Below are 11687 nucleotides of genomic sequence, written 5' to 3' on the forward strand. Positions count from 1 at the left end.
CCAATATTTCAATCTGATTCAAAATCTATCATTCGGCACTACCGTGGAATAGCCATTATCTCTTGCATTCCAACAACATTCGAAAAAATTGTAAACGAAAAACTTTTTCAACAACTGAAGAACGTAATAATTAACAAACAGCATGGCATTTTCAAAGGCCGCTCAACTACAACAAATCTCCTTGAATTTGTGACATTCACTCTGAACGCAATGGACACTGTCAACCACGTAGAAACTCTTTACACTGATTTTTGTAAAGCTTTCGACCGTACTGACACACCATTACTTCTATACAAACTACAAAAATATGGCATAGAACATAGCCTTTGGGAGTGGCTTGAATCATACTTGACGAATCTTGTGCAAGTAGTTCGCTTCCAAAACATAAACTCTGAACCAAACAGTGTAACATCTGGCGTACCTCAGGGCTCTCACCTAGGGCCTTTTCTTTTCATTTCACATATAAACAACATTTCCTTCATACTAAAAAATCTAAAAGTGCTTATATATGCAAACGACAAGAGAATCTTCATGGAAATTAAAAATATCAACGACGCTGTAATATTCCAGTACGAAATCAATCTATTTCACATTTGGTGCAGCGAAAGTCTTCTCCAACTCAAATTAAAGAATTGTAACACAATAACATTCAGTAGGAAATACGAAACCCATATTTTTAAGAAACCAAAAAGTAGAAAAAATAAAATTGTTCGAGATTTAGGTGTAATCTTGAACTCCAAGTTAACATTTGTGGAACATCACAATACAATAATCAATAAAGCAAAAAGTAAGCTGGACTTTATCAAACACTTCAGTCATAATTTTCAAGACCCATCTACTATAAAATTACTATATAGTACATATGTCAGACCTATTTTGGAATATTGCAGCCTAGTATGGAATCCAATAATACTCACGAAGAATGCATTGAATCGATCCAAAATCAATTTCTTTCACTTCGTAAATTAAACTGGACAGCATTTCCTCTACCATCATATAAAGCACGCTGCATGCTCATCAATATACAACACATTCATATACAAGACATACAAGAACAAATTATGCAAAATACATTCCTGTCTATCAAATAATGCGCCATTACAATCAATACTGCGAACATCTTGACCATACTATGTCAAAAAATCAAATAAAATCTCAGCTTTGTAAGTGAACTTTGTAAATCATTTATATGTAGTCTACGTTTGTTTGAGGAAATAAATAAATAAAATTCTACTTATCAAAAAAGGAATGAGAAGTCCCGGGCCTAACGAAGAAAAATTCGATTTTTACCGTGAAAACTTTTTTACCCTTCAGTATAATCTCCATCCAACATTTTGATGCCCTTTGAAAAATAAAAAAAGATTTGTCAAGGCCTTAAAAATAGGCTTCCTCAGCATTTGACGAAAATTTCTTTCCCTGGAGAAACCGTTTCAGGTTTCGAAATAGATAATAGTCTCTGAGGGCCAAGTCTGGAGAATACGGAGGATGGTGGACCAATCCGTACCGAAAACCATTCAATTTTACCGTTTTTTTATATTTTATCAGGACACGAACTCGTCTTCTTCCATAGCTTTATAAAAACTATAACTCGTCTGTCATGATCAGCTGTTATTCAAACACTAGTGGATAGATTGTCATGAAATTTGGTGTTAAGCCATCTAGAGGCTTGTTCTCAATTCTCAGTTCGAAACTATTTACGTCTTTTCTTTGCGAGAGGCCCGGAATTTTTCATTCCATTTAGTAATGTCTTTCGTCTCACATAATTCAACATCTCTGAAAGCTCTGATCTTCCGTTTCTTATTGATATTGGCGACGCTTCATACAACCATGGATTTATTCATAGCAAGCAAAAAATCCTCCACAGGAAAAGATCCATTCAAATCTAACCGTTACTAAGTGTAGTAAAGATAGGCAAACAAGCGTACATGAACTAGTGCTATGATTAAAGGCAAGTGATCCTGTTCGATCTGAAACGCATTGTTGCAGTGTCATCCACCTCGCATTCAACTACCAATCGATTTGAAAAGATTTAACTTAAACAAATTAGGCAACATCGTTTAAGTATTTCAAAAATATATCATTGAAAAATCGGCAATAGAACCGGCGAACGCAAACAGGTTTGAAGTCGGGTATAAAGAAAACGTTAAAAAAATCGATTCAAATTGACCCATGTTTTCACGAGCCAATCACAGCTTGCTATGATGATTTCATCCTCGAGTGTTCTGCGTGAAACGAACTATCACACACAATGGAATCTATCAATATCTATGCCGACACATATTTTGCTCAGTCAATGGATGCCAAAACTGAAAGTTACTTCCTTTCACTCGCTGGATAGTCGCTTTTTAGCTGTGTGCGGTGTGTGTCACTTGAGTATATTGAATACCAATTAGCAGTTTATTTTGATTTTCTAGCACTATAAAAATGTTTGGAAAATTATCAGAATAGAATCAATTATAATGAAAGAATCTTATTGTCCCTCTCGCAAACAATCTATGCGCTTAAGGGGATCCGCTAGTGTGGCGGCGTTATCAAAGCCTATTTTGGGTTTTTTTTTTCCTGAAAAACTATTTAAACACTTTATTTGATATATTTCATATCTCTTTTGAAACAATGTTTGGAAAATTTTTGAAGTCATTAGGCATATTTTCGGAAATACATCGATCAACTGGAACAGATATAAAAGATGGCTACATGGCTAGCTGCCATGATTCCGACTCTTTTGCTTATTGAAAAGTAAAATTAAGTGCTAAGTCACATTTTAAATAATCGAAAAATCAAAGAGCTTCAATCAAAGCTTAAAACAATGACAGTTTGCATTGAATTTCGCGATTCAAGTGATGTTTATTTCATATTATCTATGATTTACATTCGTGCAAATTTCGTAATTTTTTGCTGTGTTCTTTTGAGGCTCAAATAATTAGTCAGTGACCTGTGGCAAATGAGTATTTGAAAAATCTTGCATCTCTACCCGACGAGTAATGGAAAAAGATGGTTGGAAAATTCCATTTACTAGGTGAAGCATTTCAAAATCAAATCAATTAAAAAACTAAAAACTTAAATTGTCTTTTGTCTATTGTCCATTGTCCATTGTCTATTGTCTATTGTCTATTGTCTATTGTCTATTGTCTATTGTCTATTGTCTATTGTCTATTGTCTATTGTCTATTGTCTATTGTCTATTGTCTATTGTCTATTGTCTATTGTCTATTGTCTATTGTCTATTGTCTATTGTCTATTGTCTATTGTCTATTGTCTATTGTCTATTGTCTATTGTCTATTGTCTATTGTCTATTGTCTATTGTCTATTGTCTATTGTCTATTGTCTATTGTCTATTGTCTATTGTCTATTGTCTATTGTCTATTGTCTATTGTCTATTGTCTATTGTCTATTGTCTATTGTCTATTGTCTATTGTCTATTGTCTATTGTCTATTGTCTATTGTCTATTGTCTATTGTCTATTGTCTATTGTCTATTGTCTATTGTCTATTGTCTATTGTCTATTGTCTATTGTCTATTGTCTATTGTCTATTGTCTATTGTCTATTGTCTATTGTCTATTGTCTATTGTCTATTGTCTATTGTCTATTGTCTATTGTCTATTGTCTATTGTCTATTGTCTATTGTCTATTGTCTATTGTCTATTGTCTATTGTCTATTGTCTATTGTCTATTGTCTATTGTCTATTGTCTATTGTCTATTGTCTATTGTCTATTGTCTATTGTCTATTTTCTATTGTCTATTGTCTATTGTCTATTTTCGTGTTGCTTTTTAGTACCATTAATGGACTGGAATTAGAAATAAAATATCAATTACCAAGCAGAGGTCAAGAAAATCTCAATTTCAAATTTCAATACTATTCAAAATAAATATCTAGCAAATTTACGAAAACCTGCAAATCAAAATGCGATATGAAAAACATTGATAGCCTATAAGAGATGAGAGCAAAAGAAAAGAAATTCATATTTTTGTCTCCTATGATGACATGGTCGAAGACTTGATCGGTCCGGAGAAAAAAGATAACTTGCTTTGAGTCTCTCAATTTTACTCCAGCCCAAAGTCGTCGACCAATCAGAAAGTGTGAAGTAGGAAAACTTTTACTCACAATTTATCTTCGATTCGTTAGTTAATAGCAGCATAATTTGAATTTTACATAATTTCATAGCTAAGCTCTTCTGAATATAATACAAAATATTGCAACTAAATAACAAAAAGTATGGTTTCTGGAAATATTTGGAATATTTTCAACATGCAGCAATATTTGCAGATAATAAAAAATCAATTTCACGCGGTTTGACAGAACCTGAACAGATTATTTTTATATTTTCTAATCGCACGTACAATTCTATCGCGTACCGAAATTTCTTCTTTCAGCTGGCAAACAGATTCTTTACATTTCTTCTGAAAACGTGGAATTAAGAGAAAAAACATAATCAACCTTTCGGTTGCCGAACGACAGCGAACAGTAGGACCAATAAAAAAGGCGGGTGGGTAATGTCAGAGACATAACTGGATGTCGTGAATACGAAAACAACTGACATGTTCCTTAACACTTCCGAATATCAATTGTATGAACTATGCACGCATTTCCCTTTTTCACATTTTTCGCAAAAACAAAGAAAGCTTCACTTGATCTCGATTACTGTGAATTTCACACAGCGAAAAGTGCACAAATCTAAGCAAACTATTCTTAATTTGCAGTAAACTGAGGATATTTCCCTACGATTTGCAAACAACAAATCCTAATAGTTCTTTAGAAAACTTTTAAGAGCCATTAGAACGGCTGATACTGTGCAATGCTCTCCACCGTTGTTTTTTTTCCCAATGCTAATGACTGGCAGCTGTGACGTAATCGCTCTTGTCGAAAGCGTGCAGACGACACAAAACACATCTGCTCGCAGTGGCGATACAATCCAAACTGATTCAAGTTTTGTTGAGAGGCTTGTTTCTACCTGATTTCGTTTGTAGCTTTTTCACTAATGGGCGGTCCTAACGGCTATAAAAATAGCCGCATACAGAATTTAAATGTCGATTATTTCATTTCGGATTTGCATATTTTATTGAAAGAAACTATCAATATGCTGTAGGGATTCGTTTCCAGCATTCAGAAGAGTCAAATTGCGTAATTCTCTATGACATTAAACTCTGGAACATTTTTCGCAAAAAAAGGCTTCACTTGATCTCGATTACTGTGAATTTCACACAGCGAAAAGTGCACAAATCTAAGCAAACTGTTCTTGATTTGCAGTAAACTGAGGATATTTCCCTACGATTTGCGAACAACAAATCCTAATAGTTCTTTAGAAAACTTTTAGAGCCATTAGAACGGCTGATATTGTGCAATGCTCTCCACCGTTGTTTTTTTCCCACTGCTAATGACTGGCAACTGTGACGTAATCGCTCTTGTCGAAAGCGTGCAGACGACACAAAACACATCTGCTCGCAGTGGCGATTGAATCCAAACTGATTGAATTTTTGTTAAGAGATTTCCTTTTATGTGATTTCGTTTGTAGCTTTTTCACTAATGGGCGGTCCTAACGGCTATAAAAATAGCCGCATACAGAATTTTATTGTCGATTATTTCATTTCGGATTTGCATAATTTATTGAAAGAAATTATCAATATGCTGTAGGGATTCGGTTCTAGCATTCACAAGGACCAAATTGAGGAACTCTATTTGGCCCGTCGCTGCTGGTTGATGATTCCACTCCCACGACGTCTGCTTCCATCGAACGCACGAAAAGAAATGATCGATTTTCGACCACGGTTCCCCTTTTATACGCATTCAGTTGAAGATATGTGCCTGACTACCTCAAAATCGTCGTCCTTGCGCGAAAAACCCAAGCGAAAGTAAGGTGTTTTCCGCGTTGTTTTCAAATTTTAAGAAAACTTAATTTTTGAGTTGTTTGTGGTTATCGCACACTGTTCAAAATATTATCCTGAATTCCTGATCATATTTTTGATGAAATGGTGAAAGAATTATGTTGCTACCATTAATACAAGTCGAGATATTCACGATTAAGTTCTGCCCATTCTTCCATATGGCTAATTTTGAAAAGGCGCCCCATAGTAAAGTAAGTCGTATTCACGACAAAAGAACCATCCACGACATAAATGTCATGGTTCAGCTCCATCAAAGGACGAATGTTTGGGAGTTGTGAAAATAATCGATTATTGGCGAACATCTGAGAAGATTGGAAACCGACCGACCCCGACTGGTTAACTCGAAGGATGCCACCAAATGAATACAACAGCCCATCGTTTGAGCTTACATATCTCTTTTCTCGTTCGCTCTTCTTCATCCGGCTAGTTTCGGCACCGAATACCATTGACGATTTGGCGCTTCCTGTCCGATAGCATGCGCAATGAAGGGCGCTGACTCGACGCTTTCTCGGAAAACAGGTCGATGGTTTGTGGTATGTTCTCATTATTTCTCAGAAGGCTTGCTGCGAAACGACCAGGTCGGACTGAGCCCTGAACATACGAATGAATTCAGTCTAGTCAGATGATTGCGTCCGAATCCTCACGAAAAGTTCGATGACATTTATTGACAAAATTGGCAGAATTTGCTTCAAATAACTCTAAATTTCAATTTCATCTATCTTGATATTTCATAATCATTCTTCCGCCAGCCAGTTTCAATCGACGACATTTCCGAAACCAACTAAATTCAATTATTCATCCTGCCGACAACCACTAATAGAGTCAATAAATTAGTAGCTGGTTCGATAAAATCGAAGCCTCAGCATCGTGTCGGAACATCCTTGTTCATCTTCTTGTCCAGTGTTTGGCCCACCCACGATCGACTTGACATCCTGCTGTTGCTCGGCTCACTGAAGCCGAACAACGCGAGATAATCCGTACGAGTGACAACTCATTTATCATATTACCAAATTACTTCTCCCCCCAAACTCGTATGTCTTCTGTGGAACTTGTCTATCGATGAATGGCCATTCCGTTGGTAAGTGATTAAGTTGGGAGAGTCAGGGTGCCATTTTGCTTCCTATTGCCGTGGGCGGTTGGATTGTTCTCGGAAATGAACGATAAGTTCGATATTGGATGTTTCAAGAGTTAAACTTTATAACAGTGTCTTTAATCAAGGCTTCCTTTAGCTTGTCAAGAGATTGAGTAATAACTCTTCGAGCCCCGTCAGTAAGATTGCACTACTAGCCACGTAATGATTCAGAACGATGAGAACTGACTACAAAAAGGCTGTTTAAATAGAAAGGTAAAATTCTACAGAAAGAATTAAATCTCAAGCCTTAACTTTTTCAATATCAAATGTGATAACACTCAACGAAAGTATAGGAAATAAAAAAAAATTACAGGGTTGTGTACGAGACACGACCGATCATGATGACATTAAAAATGAAATTTTCAAAATTTCATTTACAGATTTAAGTTTGGAAAATAGCCAAATAATTGTTAAACACTATCTAAGATTCATTAGTTACTAATACATAATCGTCAAGTGTGTCGAAGAAGCATTTATAATAATATTCATAACGAAAAATTTTAACTGAAAGCTAAAATAATTCGCGTCACGGTCCACAGCCTTAGGGTAAAGCCAGAGTGGGCGCGACATGCGACCCGAAGCGATGCGATGCGATCATTAAAGTTCTGTATTTCGTTCATTTGTTTACAGCAACAAATTAACATGTAACAACGAAGCAGTACATGGACAGTTTTTCATGCGATTACCGAGCGACCAAAGGTTTAATAAATTATTTTTCGTTATGGTGGAAGAAGGAGCACTTTTAACGGGAGTGTTGGAAAGAGATTTTGAAAACAATTAAAATTACTGGCATGTTCAGTCAATGAAAGTGCAATGAGTTTTGAGAATATTTCGAGTTATCTCTATGAAAAAAGTTTATTCATTTTCCATACATTTTTAATCATTTTTAATTGAAAATGCAAAGAAGCTGGCTTCATTTCAACAGGCATTTTACACCATCAAACATATCCACAAAAATCTTCGAGGGATATAAAGTCTTCCGTACATTACAACGATAACGACATGATTGATACCGTCGAAGAAGGGTGATTTGAAATGGCACCTAGTCAGATTGAAACATTCGAACTAGCCAAGTTACTCTTTTATTTCCCTCCGCAAGAAAGTGGAACAGAACTCCGAATAGAATAACCAATCGGCACTACTTCTGGAAATTGAACTTCAAAAGTTGGAACTACTGGAGGAAAAACTTGTCGCGTGAGAAAGATTTGCATTCTGCAAAAAAAGCAACAACTTCGGATAGACATGCCTCTTCCCAACATTTGCGTATTCCGTTGAAAAGCTGTTCCGATTAGAGCTTCGATATCAATAAAAAAATCAATCTTCTTCCGCCATAACGAAAAATAATTTAGGAAACCTTTGGTAGCTCGGTAATCGCATGAAAAACTGTGCATGTACTGCTTCGTTGTTACATGTTAATTTGTTGCTGTAAACAAATAAACGAAATACAGAACTTTAATGATCGCATCGCATTGCTTCGCGTCGCTTGTCGCTCCCACTCTGGCTTCACCCTTAGAGTTTCTAGATTTATTTAATAGGCGGCCTAGATAAATTTTGTTTATCAACAAGATGATTCCAAAAGACCCAATGAGAGCGCAGTAATGAACTATTTGTGTTGAAAATTAGTTTTGTTTTATTGTTCTTATCATTGACGGTCGTTCACCGGTTGATACACAAGCGGAAATGAGGTACAATGATTCTCAAACGTCTTTACCGGATGAGCGATAGGAAAGAAAATGGGTTTTCTTCGTAAAGTGATTCAAATGAACAATTTTAATGGAAATATTATAGTTCAGTTTAGCCTTTGATACATTTACTTTTATTCGAATCTGTCTTGCTATTTTGCATAATGAAGCAAATCTCAATTTATATACATATTTAAAACATCTAACATGCTTCAGGGAGTTGAATACTGTGATTATTGCATTAGGCCATCCAAAAACTACCTGGAGTTGTAGCACTACGACTATGAGCAGCATTGAAAAACTATACATAGACTGCTGAATGCTACAGTGGATCTCAAGACCGGTTTTTACCGAAACCGAAGTTCTTGGACGACTGGGAACCTTCCTGGAACAGCTTTAAATAGACAAATAAGCATTGTGTAGCTCTAAAAGTATGAACCACAAACAAAAAAGACATTAGCCGGTGTCACTACAAGTGTAGTCCCTAAGGTCAATACTCCAAGTAGCTCTTGGATCTTGAAACATCTCTACGGCATTTCCATAGTCTCAGAACATACTCAGAGGGTCCTTAGGCGATAAAGCATCGGACGTAGTAAGATTGTTCATGTAATTTATATTAAAAACAAACGAAATTTGAAAAACCTGAGCCACCAGCTTTCTCTTCCAATCTTCGTTTCTAATACTTTGGAATACATCTCAATGTATAGAAAAAAAATCGAAAATTATTCATTCTCTCTTGCTGGCGATAACTGTGAACTCAAATGGAAACCTTCACCTTTTGTTTATTGTAATTTTCTGTCATCGAGCTGATTTTTTTTAAATTTTCATTAAGTTGTTTTTAATTCGGCTCTTTTGCACTCAAGCTTAACACGACCGTTTTACAATAATTTTTTTTTGCTGGATCTTGTAGTAATTTGTAGGAGAGGCGCTTTCGCTGTTATCCAGCGAATGGAGGGGGGGGGGGGGGGGGGCAGTGGTTCGCTATTCACGCTCCCGTCCATTGGTTCGGCATTGCTGTTATTGGCGGAACAATAGTTACTTATTTTACAGGCGTTGGGTAAGTTGTTAACTGTAGCTGGTGTACTTTGTTTTATAGGCGATGATGATGGATTCGTTGAAGGGGATGCTTCATTGTTGTTGGTGGCTGTCACAGGTGTACTGGGGTTGCTTGGGGAAGGTGTGAAGGAAGCACCGTTGTCCTTTGGTGTAGTTGTGTCCTTGTCCAGTTTATCACATGGCTTACCGTAGTGAACAGGTTTTTGGCAATATTGACATGTGGTCATCTGATTGTCATAGGTAACAAGTGATTTGCACGGGATTCTTGTATCCTGACCGAAAGTCACATAAGAAGGTATAGGCCTCTTCAAACGCATGCGTAACAAACGTACGCCATTTAGAATACCGGGGAAAAAGTTCTTCCACTTTTCTTTTTCGATAGAGAGAATCTCTCCGTATTGGGGCATGGTCTTGCGAATATAAGGATCGATGACGCTTGAGGAAAGATCATGTACACGCACTTCTATAGCACTATCTTCCATATATACTGGAATGTTATACTTAATGTTTTCGTGCTCCACATAGTGCACATTGTTATTGTCTTTTGCGAATTGAATTGCATCCAAATCTTTATGAAACTGGATGTAAACAACATTATTTGTCTTATTGCATTGAAGTAAATGCACACGTTTAATGTCAAGATGGCTCCTTAAGCAAACCTTCAAGTTCTCGTATCGAAGGTCGAATTTTGCACTGCCTGAAGTCAACAATAATTGAATTCTTTCATAGCGGCGGTAGCTTTTGTTCGATTTGTTCACTCATATCGGGATCGTTCTATTGTTCACTACACAATACTGTACTGAGTTTCTTCCGTCCCGAACGTAAGCGGTTTTGTTTTATCGACTGACTTGGATGAGATGTGAAAGCGGTCATGTTCATGTCTATTCATTCAATCTTGTTCACTGTCGGCAGCTGAGACAGAGAAACAGGTGGGTTCATTACTACTGCCGTTACACGTTCATTAAAAATGACATTACTTTTTAGTAATGACACTTTTAATGATCGTGTAAGGGCCGCTATTCAATTGACGATGAATCCAGTGGATCTGATTTAATTATGACCACAGAAGTCAACTACACTGGCAGTGAAAGGCCAGAAATTTCATTTTCATCAAAATAATTTCATTCAAAAATGAAATTATACCGCGCTGATCCCACTAACCCCACCGTCGAATGGTTCGGTAGAACGTCAAAATCAAGTCCTCATAAAAGCAGTAACTGCTTTCGTTTCATGCAATTCTAAGACGTTTGGCATTAAAAAAAATGTTCGATTTAGGAAATTTGATGGTGATTTTTCAAGAACGAAAATTTGCAAACCTTGACCATCAATCAGCACTTCTTACCCATATCTGATTCAGCTTATTGCCAAATTCACTGGGGATCCCAAAACATTCGCACTCATATATATATTAGAGCGGTAAAAAACAGCTTTCAAACGAGCATAAGTTTGTTAAAATCGGTTCAGCCATCTCTGAGAAAATTGAGCGCGTTAAAATAGCTTCGAAAAGTTCACACACACACACACATTTTCCGATCTCGTCGTTGGAACTTTCAAGCCCAGAATGGTGTACTAATGTTAATAATCGAGTCACGTAAGTGACAGGTAAACTAAAATGTCATCACTCTTTACAATACAAACTTAAAGTGGAAAAACGGCAAAAATGTGAGTCTTGGTAATTTTTCATCAAGACTATGCCCGGCCAAAGGTTAATATGACAGGTAAATTTGTCTTAGTGCCTTCATCAACTAACATTCATTTCGAAATTGTTTGGTCAAGAATTCAATTTCCACAAATATAAAATCACAAAGTTCACACAAGTTGAATTTAGACAAAAAAAGAAGGCGGGTGGGTAATGTCACATACATAACTGGAGAACGTGAATACGAATAAAAGTGACATGTTTCTTTCTCACTTCTGGGTAAAGATAATCATTCA

Source organism: Malaya genurostris, chromosome 2 (genome assembly GCF_030247185.1).
Source record: "Malaya genurostris strain Urasoe2022 chromosome 2, Malgen_1.1, whole genome shotgun sequence".
NCBI classification, from domain to species: Eukaryota; Metazoa; Arthropoda; class Insecta; order Diptera; family Culicidae; genus Malaya; species Malaya genurostris.